Source organism: Suricata suricatta, chromosome 7, assembly GCF_006229205.1.
Source record: "Suricata suricatta isolate VVHF042 chromosome 7, meerkat_22Aug2017_6uvM2_HiC, whole genome shotgun sequence".
NCBI classification, from domain to species: domain Eukaryota; kingdom Metazoa; phylum Chordata; class Mammalia; order Carnivora; family Herpestidae; genus Suricata; species Suricata suricatta.
Genome location: NC_043706.1, coordinates 93,440,505 through 93,455,446, shown reverse-complemented (window position 1 = coordinate 93,455,446; position 14,942 = coordinate 93,440,505). Strand labels below are relative to the sequence as shown.

Sequence of the window (14,942 nt, the reverse complement as noted above, 5' to 3'; positions counted from 1 at the left end):
ACCGGAAGAGAGTTGAAGGTAACCACACAGGTGGAAAATCAGGGGGAATCCTCCCAAAAAGGGTGTTTCCAAAGTCTCAAAAGATATTAGTCTTGACAATTCCTGAAATCATCATAATACTTTATGCATTTTCAAATAATAATGAGTGTCCATAATGAAAAAAAAGTGAATCACTTTTCTGTATCAGGTTTTACTAAAAGCTTCAGCAGTTTTCTTTAAAATAAAAAAGGCATAAAAATAAATTCATAGCTTATCATGATTACAAATCAATATACTATGACATTTATAGATATTTATGTATATTTATAATATTATGTATATTATAACATATATCATGCTATAAATGTCACTAACTAAAAATAATCTCTACTGGATACGTACTTTTGATAATAGAAAATATTAAAAGGAACAACACAAAATAAATGCAAAATAAAATTATTTTTAAAGTTAACTATCTCTAATATTTAATATGTAAAAGTTATTTTTTTTTAATTTAAGGTTTTAAAAATACATAGCATTAATCATCCTATCTGATAGTTCAGATCTTTGCTGGGTGACAAATATTCCAGACATAGGAAAATGTCGTTTTGCACTGACATCGATCAAACAGTTGAGTGTATCCTAAATCATTTTCAAGTTGGGTATTCAGGTATGTACTGCTTTACATAAACTCATTTCCCTTACTAACATGTGTCTAGCTTCATTCACTCAATATTATCTACTTAAAGGCCATATCCCCAAATATGTTCACACTGGGAGTCAGGATTCACCTATGGATTTTGGGAGGACACAATTCAGCCCTCAACAGGGAGCATTTGTGAAGCTTACAGTTCAGGCCCACCACGACTACTATGTGAACATGCTAGCACGCACCTTTTGGTAAACATACGTGAACATGACTGCTGTACACATTGTTGTAGAACTGACTGCTGCTCATGAGCACACCAATGCTCAGCTTGGTAAATACTGCCAGACCATTTCCAAAGTGGCTGTAGCAGTTTACTCTCTCTCTTACTGGCACAACCAAAAAGTTCTACTTGTTCCACATCCTTGCCTACACTTGTTTCCCCCGCCCCCATCTTTTCCATATATAGTTGATTTTAGTGGACATAGATGATTTTAATGTAAGTTGCCTCAAATTATTTTTGGAAATGGGTAGGGCTTAAAAATACAAATATCACTAATGCAGTAGTTAACCCAGAAGCATTTGCTTATTAATAAAATGTCATTATGATAAACTTTAAGAACCATTCTTAAGGGATGCCTGGGTAGCTCAGTCAGTTGAGAGTCTGACTCTTGATTTCGGCTCAGGTCATGATCTCAGGGTCATGGGATTGAGTCCTGCATTGGGCTCAATGTTAGCATCGAGACTGCTTGAGATTCTGTCTCCCTCCCTCCCATTCTCTTTCTCTCTCTCTCTCCCTCCCTCCCTCTTTATCCCCCACTCACACTCTTTCTCTCTCAAATTAAAAAAAATTTTTAAAAGCTTTAAGATCTCTTGACTTTTTTAAGTAGGAAATTTCAAGAACATAACATTATTGTAAAATTTTCAGCCAGAGAAAATGACTTTAACCTCTAAATAGGAAAAGAAAAATATTTATAATGGAGAAAAACTGGAGTAACGGGAAGGAGTCTATGATTGCAGGGCCCTCTAGTCAGTTTTACAGGGAAACTAATCTAAAAAGATAGCAACATTACCTTACCTAACAACCTATACTCAAAAATACAACCATGCCTGGGAAGCTTCAAGAAGGATCAGAATCAGATAGTTTTTAAAAAATCAAGTGACTGGCACACAAGACCTAAGATTGGCAACAGGCATATTCAGAAAACAAATGTACAAAAAATACACAAGGATCTAGATTATACATAAAGACAAATAGTGATTAAAATTAGACCTAACTTATAAACATAATTAAAAGATATTCCAGCCTAACCAGTCAAAGTTGAAGAAGGTATAATACCTGGTAGTCAACAGCAGTTGCATGGAAAAGCTACAGCCTAAAGATGGCACTAAACTAAATGATTTTTATTTTTCAGTGTAAAAGGGAAGCTAAATTCAGAGTTTTCTTTCAGGGCTACAAGAATATCATGTCACATAGCAAGGAAGAGAACTTTCTCTTCAGCTTCATGTAGTTTAGTTTTAACCACCAAGTGCCATATCTTAAGAAAGAGTGACTTGGATTGAGGTGCCTGAGTGGCTCAGTCAGTTAAACTTCCAACTCTTGATTTTAGCTCAGGTCATGATCGTACCATTCGGGAGTTCAAGCTCTGCATCCGGCTTTGCACTGACAATGCAGAGCCTGCTTGGGATTCTCTCTCTCTCTCCCTCTCTCTCCTGCTCCCCTGCTCATGTTCTCTATTCTCAAAATAAATAAAAACTTTTTTAAAATGTTTATTTATTATTGAGAGAGAGAGGGAGAGGGAGAGGGAGAAGGAGAGAGAGAGAGAGAGCGTGCGTGAGCGAGCATGAGCGGGGGAGTGGCAGAGAGAGAGGGAGACACAGAATCTGAAGCAGGCTCCAGCCTCTGAGCTATCAGCACAGAACCCAATGGGGGGCTGGGGTGGGGATGGGGGATTGAACTCACGAACCGTGAGATCATGACCTGAGCCAAAGTCGGACACCTGACCAACTGAGCCACCCAGGTGCCCCATCAAGATAAATAAAAACTTAATAAATTAATAAACAAATAAATAAAAGAGTATCTTGGGTGGCATCAAAACGATCAGGAGAAAATGCAGGAATTAGGCTCAGATGCTGTGAAGAGTATCCCCTTTCCCCTAGAGGAAACAGACACATAAGCTCCTACAACTGAATTAAGGACAAAGAATTTAAGTGGCTTCCTTCAATTCTGGGTAATTGCCCCACCAGTAGGATGCTACTGTATGCCAGCGTTTGGGGCAGATAAGATGGGAAACAGAAAATCTGCCCACAGATAATCAAATGTCAGAGAATTAAAGTCATTTCTGAAGAAAAAGCAAAGTCATTCTTTTCAGATGATTTTTTGGGGTGGTGGCATGTACACAGGACCCAAGCAGAGCCCAGACTACTCTTCCTTTGTTCTACAATGCCCTGGTAAAACCCACCCATTTCCTTGCTTCTGTCACTTTTTGTTAGGCTCGGAAACTGCAGTGGAGGAGCAGGTTTCTATTTTCTGCTAAGTAGTACCGCTGTGTCTTTAAGTCAGAAAAGCCCTGGAATCAACTACTGTTTCGTTGCCAGGAAATTTGGCATCAACTCCTACAGGAAACCTGTAAGTACAGTACCCTGGATTAAAAGCCTGATTGCTTTGGAAGTATGAGAACCATGATTTATTTTTCCATATTAAATTAGTAAACAGAAAGGAAAGTAATCAGTCATTCCAATTTTAAGAAAATTTCTATAGCTGAAATCAGGCATTCAACATAAAACTTAGATGGAGAAACAGAACATGTCAAAAAAAGACCTTATTATTGCTGGATCATTTGAAATTCTCAACTAAAATTCCAAAAGAACTGGAAGTTTCTAGAAGAGGGTCACACATGAATTTAAATGGAAATTAATTTCTTCAAGAACCTCCCACTTCATTAGGATTGACTCAGAGGAACAGAATGCTACCCACACTTTGCCCCTTTATCCCCTTTTTAAAATCAACAGCTTGTTAGGGTATCAACAAGTAGAATAGGGTTGGCTTTCCTTGGTCCCTCTCTCTCCATGTTCTCTGCTCCAGAGAGCCAAAGTTGATTCAACGAGGGAGAAATTTCCCCTTCCTCTTAGAGTTCTTGTGCCAAACTTCCCTGGCAGTGAGCCCTCTCACTCTACTGATTCCTTGTGCATTCATGCTGCACAGCTCTTTGTGCTCTTACCAAACACAATCTGGGGCTGGAGGCAGGTCTAAGATTAAGTCGGTTTATATTTGCCTGAATATAAAACAGACTTGGTTGCATTTCAAATCCTGTAGGTTTGTTTTACATAACGGAATCAGTTGTTAGAACGGATTTTGTCCTAGTATTTATCTTCTCAATCACTCAAAGGCTTAATTGACTGTTCAGAGATCCATTTCAATCTCTAAATTTCCCACCGTTCTCAATCACCTGGAGAGTAGCTTACCTGGTTCCATTAATCTTGACCTGTGTATAATGCAGAAAGTGGGACGTAGCACCTCTCGCTCTCAAATTCCAGACCTTCACTCCCTCTTCTCAGCCCCAAACTCCATATAAAGTTTCTACCAATTCTAAATATTGCATTTCCCCACAAATAAGTCAGTGGTATGACATGCAGACCTGCAACTTGGTAGATACAATATTTCCTTTCCATAAAGTTTAATAAAAGTTAGAATGACTGAGGATTACAAAAATAAATAAATAAAAACAAAGAAGAAGCTATATAGTAAGAAGCTCTGTCTTCTCTTCAGGAGAAGAAAATGGTCCTATCCATCTGGGAGAGAGAGGACAAGGGAGCTTTAACAGTTAATAAAGGTACGCAGCAAGGGACTGAAGACCAAGGACTTTTGCCAGACCAGCTTTTCTAATGTTGAAGATTGACCTTTATTTATAAATGTGATCTATTTGAAAATGAAATAAAAAGAATATAAGAATTCTATGGAAATCTAAGAACTTTATTCTGCATTTTTACATGTATAAGCATACATACTACTTATTCATGTATATATTGTATATGATATACCTTATTTACACTTTACTTGATGAGTACAGCCATACAGTTGAATACTTTGTTAATGTGTTTAACTGGAAATGGTGGGCAGCTCTATTCTGGTCCTGTCTAGACCGCTGGAAAATAAACACTGTGATATGCTATTGTCAAATTACCACTCAAAAGAACGGAAGATAAAAGTTATGCTGAGCTGACTGATAGAATCTGATACTGAAGTCTATACAAGATGAACTTCTTTTGCTGCTATACCACTTTTTAGGTGGTATTTCAAATAGCTCCAAATCTTTGAAATTGTTAATTCAGTACTCCCTAATAAAAGATCAACTAATAAATACTTAAATGTGCATCTAAATTATGTCAAATAGGACAATTCTGTTTGACATAATGATCAGCCTACCTGACTATGTCCCACAGGGTATATAGCAGAAAGTTGTTGTTATTTACTAATATACAATTATAAGTTTGTAATGTCACAGTCTTATTTATAAAGTAGGAGTTCTTATAAGAAAGATACATCTACTTTTAAAAACCAACTATATTCCTCCACCACAGAGCCCTTTTCCCTATAGGTGGCCTTAGAATACAGAATTATCATCATTACTGGACTTTTAATCTCAAAACATATAGCAACATAAAATGCTTCATTTTGAATTTGAGACATTTCAGTTTGATGAAACTTTATACCTCTCAGAGATAAACAGTTCTTCACTAAAAGAAATACAAAAATAGTAAAAAAAAAAAAATAAAAGATTAAAACTTTACACTAGAATTATTCACTTAATGTATAAATAGTAACAGGAAGAACCAACAAGTAAAAAAGGCATGAAATATAAAGTAAAAGAGCAGGCATTAATCCAACTATATCAATAATAATATAATTTGTGAGTGGATTAAACAATTCAATTGAAAGGCAGAGACTGTTTGCCTGAATAAAAAAGCAAGATGCAACAATATATTGTCTATAGGAGGTATGCTTTAGGTTTCAATATACAACTAGGTTGAAAGTAAAAAGACCTATCAACACAAAGAGCAAATACTACTAACCTCAGACAACACAGACTTTAAAACAAAAAATGTGATTTGAGATTAAAAGGGACATTTCATAAAGATAAAGTTCAATTCATAAGGATAGATATAACAATTACAAACATATGCACCTAACAGCTGGGTCCCAAAATATACAAGACAAAAACTGACATAAGTGAAGGGAGAAATAGATAATGCAATATAATAGTTGGAGACTTGAACATCAATTGACGAATGGATCAAGAAGATGTGGTTTATCTATACAAAGGAGTACTACATGGCAGTGAGAAAGAGTGAAATCTGGCCATTTGTAGCAATGTGGATGGAACTTTAGGGTGTCATGCTAAGTGAAATAAGTCAGGCAGAGAAGGAAAGATACCATATGTTTTCACTCATAGGTCTAACAGAAGAAACTTAACAGAGGACCATGCGGGTGGGAAGGGGGGAAAATAGTTGGGGAGAGGGAGGGAGGCAAACCATGAGAAACTCTTGAATACTGAGAACAAACTGAGGGCAGATGGGGAGGAGGAGAGGGGTGATGGGCATGGAGGAGGGCACTTGTGGGGATGAGCACTGGGTGTTATATGGAAACCAACTTGACAATAAACTATTTAAAAAAATAGTTGGAGACCTGAATAGCCAACTTTTTTTTTCCAACTTTTTTTTAAAGAAATTATTTTTAATTAATCTCTATACCCAGTGTGGGTCTTGAATTTACAACCCCAAGATCAAGATTCACACGGTCTATGGACTGAGCCAGCCTGGTGAGCCCAACTTTCAATAAGCATACAACAATTAAGGAGAAGATCAACAGGAAATATAAAACTCAGAATACAGCTGGGGCGCCTGGGTGGCTCAGTCGGTTAAGCATCTGAATTCAGCCCTGGTCATGATCTTGCAGTTTATGAGTTCGAGCCTCATATCAGGCTCTGTGGTGAGATCTTAAAGCCTGGAGCCTGCTTCAGATTCAGTGTCTCCCTCTCTCTCTGCCCCTCTCCTGTTCACACTCTGTCTCTCTCTGTCAAATAAACATTTAAAACATTTTTTAATTATAAAAAAAGGGATTAAATTATATGAAGTCTGTTTTTCAAGCACAATGGAGTAAATTAGAAACAACAGAAAGCTATTTTGGAAATTCACAAATATATGATAATTAAACTGCACACTTCTAAATGAAACCAATGGGGGAAAGAAAGAAATCAAAAGGAAGTTAGAAAATACTTTGAGGGGAGCCTGGGTGGCTCAGTTGGTTAAGTGTCTGACTTACTCTAAACTCTGAAGCAACCACAAAAACAAAAACAAAACAAGAAGGTATAGAAAATAAGCTAATACAGGGGTGCCTGGGTGGCTCAGTTGGTTAAGTCTCTGACTTCAGCTCAGGTCATAATCTCACGTTCATGGGTTCAAGCCCCGCGTTGGGCTCTGTGCTGACAGCTCAGAGCCTGGAGCCTGCTTCCAATTCTGTGTCGCCCTCTCTCTCTGTCCCTCCCTCCTTTGCTCTGTCTGTCTCAAAAATAAATAAAACATTAAACATTTAAAAAAAAGAAAAGCTAATATAAGAGATGGAAACTTAATAAAACAAGTCAGAAAAAACAAATGGCATATTTAAACCCAAGCATATCAATAATCACATCAAATATAAATGGTTTAAACACCCTCATTAAAGGAAGAGAATGTCAGTGCACCTGGGTGGATCAATCAGGTAAGCATCTGACTCTTGGTTTCAGCTCAGGTCATGATCTCTCAGGTTTGTGAGACTGAACCCCACCTTGGGCTCTGCACGACAGAGCAGAGCCTGCTTGGGATTCTCTCTCTCTCCCTCTCTGCCCCACAACTTGTGCTCTCTCTTTCTCAAATTTACACAAACATTAAAAAAAAAATAGGATGTCAGATTACATAAAAAATAAATTCCCTAGTATGTGTTGCTTACAAGAAACCATTTTAAGTATAATAAGACAGGTTGCAAGTAAAAGGATGGGAAAAGACAGATCATGTAAATGCTAATTTTAAAAAAGTTGAAGTGGCTACTCTGATACTAAGCACAGACTTCACAGCAAGATTTATAGAAAAGGCAATCAACTGCTGGTGGGAATGCAAACTGGTGCAGCCACTCTGGAAAACAGTGAAAGTTCCTCAGAAAGGTAAAAATAGAACTACACTACAACCCAGCAATTGCACTACTAGGTATTTATCCAAAGGATACAAGAGTGTGATTCGAAGGGGCACATGTGCCTCAATGTTTACAGCACCACCTATCAACAACAGCCGAAGTATGAAAAGATCCCAAATGTCCATCCACTGATGAAAGAAAACGTGGTATGCACGTATGTATGTACACACACACACACACACACACACACACACACACACACAAGGAATATTACTCAGCAATCAGCAAGAATGAAATGTTGCCATTTGCAACACTATGGATGGAATCTAGAGTGTATTATGCTAAGTAAAATAAATAAGTCAGAGAAAGACAAATATCATATGATTTCACTCATATATGGAGTTTAAGAAACAAAACAGATGATCATGGGGAAAGGGAAGCAAAAATAAGATAAAAAAAAAAAAAGAGAGGGAGGCAAACCTTAAGAGAACAAACCGAGGGTTGCTGGTGGGGTGTTATGTGAGGGGTTGGGCTAAATGGATGAGAGACATTAAGGAGGGCACTTCCTTGTTGGGATGAGCACTAGGTGTTAAATATCAGTGATGAATCACTAAATTCTATTCCTGAAGTCATAGTTACATATATGTTAACTAACTTGGAGTAAAAAAAAAACAATCTTAGTGTTATCTTTGTGGATGTTATATTTAGTATATATAACTTTATTTCAATTTTTTTTAACATTTATTTATTTTGGAGAGAGACATGGAGTGTGAGGAGGGGAGGGTCAGACAGAGAGGGAGACACAGAATCCGAAGCAGGCTCCAGGCTCTGAGCTAGCTGTCAGCACGGAGCCTGACGTGGGGCTCGAACCCACAAACTCTGAGATCATGACCTGAGCTGAAGCTGGACACTTAACCAACTGAGCCACCCAGGTGCCCCTACAGTAACTACTTTAATTAGTAAATTAAAAACATAAGACAAAAAGAAACAAAAAACAAAAAAACAAAAAAGAATTAGTTAGAATGGAGCACCAGATGTCGTATGGAAGTGCTGAATCACTATATTGTACACCTGAAACTAATATTACACTGCATGTTAACTGGAATTTAAATAAAAACTTCAAAAAAATAAAAAGAAGGGTAAAGGAGGGAAAAAAGAAAAGGCAATCAATATACGTATGGAAAAATCATCAAAGCTAAACAACACACTTTTAAATAACCCATGGGTCAAAGAATAAATCACAAGGGAAAACAGAACATACTGAAATGTATGAGATGCAAAGAATATAGTACTCAGAATAAAATTTATAGTATTAAAATACTTATATAAAAAGAGCAGGGAGTGCCTTGTGGCTCAGTCAGTTAAGCAGTTGACTCGATTTTGGTTCAGGTCATGATCTCGAGGCTCGTAAGATTAAGCCCTCCCTCAGGCTCTGTGCTGACAGTGTGGAGCCTGCTTGGGATTCCCTCTCCCTCTCTCTCCGTCCCTCTCCTGCTCATGTACACGTCACACTCTCTCTCACTCTCAAAATAATAAAAAACTAAGACAAAACAAAACAAAAGAGCAAAGGTTTAAAATCAAGGACTTAAATGTCTATCCTTAAAAACTAGAAAAAGAAATGCAAATTAAATCCAAACTAAGCAGAAGAAAATTAATAATTAAGAGAAATGCTGAAATTAATAGAAAACAGAAAGCAATGAAGAAAAGCAATATAACAAAAGCTGTTTCTTTAGAATCAAATGAATAAATAAAATTCTTGCTAGTGTGATCAGAAAAAAATAGAGAAGATTCTGTATCTTTTAAAAAAAACATTTAATGGAAAATTTCACACATATACGCATGTAGGGAGGATAGTATAATAGTATACATATTATATAATAGCGTATAGTATATACTAGCATAATAATACAATAAACTCAATGTAAACAATCACTCACTCAATTCATAGCCAAAGTTGTTTCATCTAAACCACCTCCCTCCCACAATTTCCTCACCCTGGATTATTCTGAAGCAAATCCCACACACTGTGAGATTCTTCTCTCTGTAAATATTTTAGTTTATGAATATGATGATCTCATAAGTGCATAAACCTATATTTTCTGTGTTATGATGCTATGAAGGAATACAGTTTCATCTGTAAACATCAAAAATGTCCCCAACCATCTTCTTCCCTTCCCCAGGCTTAAGGATTGGCCAGATCAACAATCATAACCCCATGAAAGCAGTTTCTCTAACTGCCATAGGGAGAAATTCTGTCCTTTACCTTTTAAGAACAGATTTGAGGAAGGCCTAGCTTCTGGTCTTGATGAAGGATTAGAAACTGAGCTCTGACTCACACTGACTGATAGTGAACATCCAGGCATATCCTAGAGTTGGCACTTGGTCGCTGTGCCTGGTGAGCAGCCTCGTACAATAGCCAAAGTCTCCATGACAGTCAGGACTTACCAGGGGGGTGTAAGCCTCCCTGCTCCCCCACCCACCTACCAACCAAGAATGACAAAGGTCACCTGATGGGATCCTTGTCCTTGTTAGCTATTGGGCCCTCAAACACCAGAAAAACTTAACAACTGCAGTTGAGAGAATATGCTATGCTGTCCTCTGTTTTTGTGCAACTATCACCATATGGATATATTACGTGGCCTTTGGTGTTAAACAGATTTTATATTCTTTAACTGTGTGGTGTTCTCCCTTCAGTAATGTCAATGCTCCATTATGACACCATGAAAACTAGTGTCAGAAGTAGGAATAATCTGAATGTAGAACATTCTAAAAGACACAGAAGAGTATTCAGGGAACTAAAGGGAAAAGAATACAGTGGGCCCATATCTAACATTTGACTATAAAAACTTTGTTACAGACGATGAGAGAAAAACTGTTTCAATGGGGGATGCACACAGACCACTAGTGGGATCTGGGCAGCCAGGAACATGGAACTGATACAAATTACCGTCTAAAAGGCAAGGAGCTAGTTTTAACAGCTTTTACCTCGCTTCTGTTGGCAGATGTTTTCGAGGGTCTTCAGTGGGAACTTGAAACAGGAAATGACTGACTGGGTTGGTAATCTGGTATAAGAAAAACCAAGACTGACACTGTAAATTCCAATGCCTAAGACAGAGACATGCGGAATGGTAATGATGGGGGCTGAGGAGAAGGTCCCGAATGTCCTAGAGATTGTGAGTTAGAAGGTGGCACCTTCCCAGACAGAAGAGAGCTCTCTGCCAAAAGTTTAGGCATGAAAAGATGTGACAACTGAGCTAAGGAATGTTTTCAGTTTTCATTGATCTGGCTCTCTCATTTGAGGGAACAATGTCTGTAGGGCCCATCACAGACAAGAAACATGAAGTTTTTATCGTAGGGAAGTACGTTTTAACATGTGTGAGCACAGACCTTTGTTTTCACAGACGTTTCTCCTCAAACAGAGCTGTAACCTTAAAGCTGTATGGGTTTTGGCAGCAAACTCTTTTTTTAAATGTTCACAGATATATTCTCAAAAATTATTTTCTATTTGGGATAGATATTTTCCAAGTGGGAGATTAAGAGTACTTGAGACATGAAACTTCTATTGGTAAAAGAAGAAATTTCTTTTTGAAATAGGTTCAAAAGACAGATGAATACATATACTATTATCAAGCCATGTAAAAATATGTGAATATTTGAGCTTTGTCGAAAAGTGGTAACATATTTTTCATCATTTCAGTATGATCCATAGCTCCCATAAACATGAAAGTGAAATGGCTTTGAGATAATTTAATTGAAATATTAAATAAGTGAATAATGCGCTTAGATATAATTTTATAGCAGTGGTAGATGACTTGGTGGATAGAAGCCAAAAGAAATGAAGGGAGAAAGCCTAGCTTCTTTAAGGTTAGAAGTCTGGTTAATGTCCTCTGTTGGGAGAAATAGTCCTCCATGGGTCTTTCACTCACCTGTGTATCTTGCTAAATAAGCATGCCAAGAACGCGAGGCCCTAACCATTTCTCAAGATTGTGTTTGGCATGAGAAACCTTAAGAAATGAGGCAATGTCTCTCTTGAGACAAAAACCAGGCTTGCTTGCTTCTGGCTATAAAGTGGTAGGTTCTCCAAGCTCAGACTTCCTCTACTATAATACAGTCCACCGCCTATGCAGGCGTTCCCCTGGGCCCTTGACAAAATTCCCCATACTGCCCACAGTGGGACTGCAGGGCAAGGAGGGCACTGACACGACACACAACATGCTTCTTTGTCACGGATAAGAAAATCCTTTGTCTCTGACCCAGTCTCTAGTGTCTTCTGTCAGCATCCATGAAACAATACCATGCAAACATATTAGCCGTTAAGTAGGGTAAAATCAAGTCCCAGACCCAATACTTTCTCTCCACCCCTCTTGGTTCTGTTTAAAGTCTTCCACTGAGGACACGGCCTCTGTGCTGGGGGTGGGGTGTTGTATGCCAGTGTGATGAAGATATGGTGTTTGAACAGGAAGCCTCTCCGTATTCCCAACCCTTAGTTTCTTCAACAGACTTAGAATAAAGAATCTATACTACTCAGTTGCTGAATGAAAAAGCAAACGAGAGAAAGAATGATGGAATCTGACATGATCTGACCTTCTCTAGCTGTGAAAAACCATAACCGCTCACAGAAGTGAGAGCAAAATAGCCTGGAGCAGCACCCCATGCACCCCTTGGCAGTGGTATTTCCTGTCTGAAAAGAGATGCTCGGTGCATATATAGAATGATAACCTCACTGTCACCAAGCAGAGAGCTAATCTGAAGCAATAAAATCCTCTGGAAGGCATGGGATAGGGCCACGCTTGGTTACTGGGCAGTTCAAAAAAAATTACTGGCCTAAGCCCCCACTCAAATGTAAACAAGAAGCCCAATGCTTAGTCGCCCTGTTTGGGCGACCATATTCCATACACGGGATTCCTACTGAGCCCAATCCACCAAGCAACCAGGAAGAGAATGACTTAGAGCTCATCTCTGAGGGGAGCATGCAGTTCTCACACAACAAAAAACTGGACAACCACAGGTGTTTTAATTTGTGCACAAGTTCATATGTCTGGGCTCAAGCTTTCTATCATTTGTAACTTGCTAAATTTAAAGTTTCTGAGTTTGTTTTATAGAAGATTAAACACTTCTTTGGATAGGTCCAAAACATCTAGGACTATAAGGTACTGTAAGATTTCTACATTTAATGTGATGTTAAACTACCACTGAGACAGATTACATGCAAACATATAATGTCTTCTAGGAAGTAGTTCTTGTGTGATCCAGATAATACTATGAACCATAAAAAGTGTTGCATGTCAGGGGCGCCTGGGAGGCTCAGTCCGTTAGGCATCTCACTCTTGGTCTCAGCTCAGCTCATAATCTCACGGTTAGTGACCTTGAGCTCCATGTCAGGATCAGCACTGCCGACGCGGGGCCTGCTTGGTATTCTGTCTCTATCTCTCTCCTTCTGCCCCTCCCTGGCTTGCTCTCTATATCTCTATCAAAATAAATAAAAATAAACTTAAAAACACATATATTTAAATGTGTTCCATGTCAACTTTTGGGGTAGTTTTAAAAATCTCTGGTAATTTTTGATATTATTTGGATTGTGTTTGGGGACATTCTGAATTGGCTTTTTGAAAGTAAAACTAATAAAATACTTAACTAATGAATATTTCTATTCAATTAAAGATTATATAGAGGATTTTGCTTGTATGAAATTCTGAGATAGTGCTTGGTGTTCCCCTGGATGGAAGCTAGAATTCTGTTTTTCTTTTTAGGCAGGTGGGGGGCCAATGAGATTGACAGACGACTCTGAACTTGCATATACAGGTATGAGTGCCAGATGTTTAGGCAGAGGGTAATAAAGAGAAACACATGTTATAATAGGGCAATATATAGCATGGTACATTAAAAACCTGTTATGCGGGAAATTGATAAGTTTCCCTATAAGAACAAAATCAAAATAGGGCACCTGGGTGGCTCAGGTGGTTGAACGTGCAACTTTGGCTCAGGTCATGATCTCATGGCTTGTGGGTTCAAGCCCCCATGTCAGGCTCTTTGCTGACAGCTCAGAGTCTGGAGCCTGCTTCGGATTCTGTCTCCCTCTCTCTCTGCCCTTCCCCCACCTGTGCTCTGTCTCTCAAAAATAAACAAACATTTAAAAAAATTAACGACAAAAAAGAACAAGACCAAAAGAAGTCTAATTAAATCAAAAATGTTGACATGACCCTAGGAACTTTTCTTTTACTCTGCCATGAAAGAAGTTCTACATAAGTGCTCATGTGAAACAACATAAATTACATCCCTAACACCCGATCTTGGTATCTAATATTACTCTCCCGCTTTGGAGATGATTTTAATTGCCGATTTTCCGCAGGAACACATATCTGCCTTACCCTCTGAGTGAGGTGTGCCTTTAGGCTATTTTTGGTTATCAGATTATGGTGAAGCCCTTTTGATATTAAATGCATGAACAAAACCTACGTTTCTTGAGGATTAAATGAATTTAAATATTTTTAAGAAAGTTGATCCAGAGTTTCATTCCTGGACTCTGGGATGCTGTTAGATATTGTTTTCCTCCAATGCATGTTTTAAGTACAAACCTGAATTTCATTGTTTTAAAATTGTATTTTATCAGGAAAAGGAAGAGGCAGCCTCAGAGAGAAGGTCATAGAGAAAATGGCTATGCTCCAAACAAAGGCAGCTTTCCACCTCCTGCAAATTCCAATGAGACCTCTCTAGCATAAACAAATGTCATTATTTAGACCCTTATTGAAGGAACTTCCACTAGGAAAATGTTTAAATTCCTCCACACAAGGATACGTTTTGTGGGAAAATGAAGAACAAGGATTACCTCCTTTGAAAAAGAATGCAGAGAATAATAAGATGCTAATTTCTAGTTACCACACAATCTGGAATATCAGGAAATAGGTAGCAAAGAATTGGGGAAAGATTGCAAATACCAGAATAATTAAAAAGTCAGAAAACACAAACATAAAAGAAACAGAAGGGGGAAAAAGTCCAAGTTAAAGCAGAAAAAAAAAAGTGCTATAAGAATTTTTAAAAATTATAAAGTACTTTAAAGACAAAGCACTTAAGGGCACATGAAGAACCTCCTATAATAATCATCAGAATCTGAATAATAAACTAAAATAGTTCCCCGTGGTACATTGTAAAGTA

General features: G+C 38.0%; 1 protein-coding gene across 1 annotated transcript in view; it reads right to left on the bottom strand.

The window, feature by feature from the left end:
* The window catches only part of AFG1L (AFG1 like ATPase), a 202,071-nt gene that overhangs the window by 41,451 nt on the left and 145,678 nt on the right, over positions 1-14,942 (bottom strand). The gene's annotated exons all lie outside the window — the stretch shown is intronic.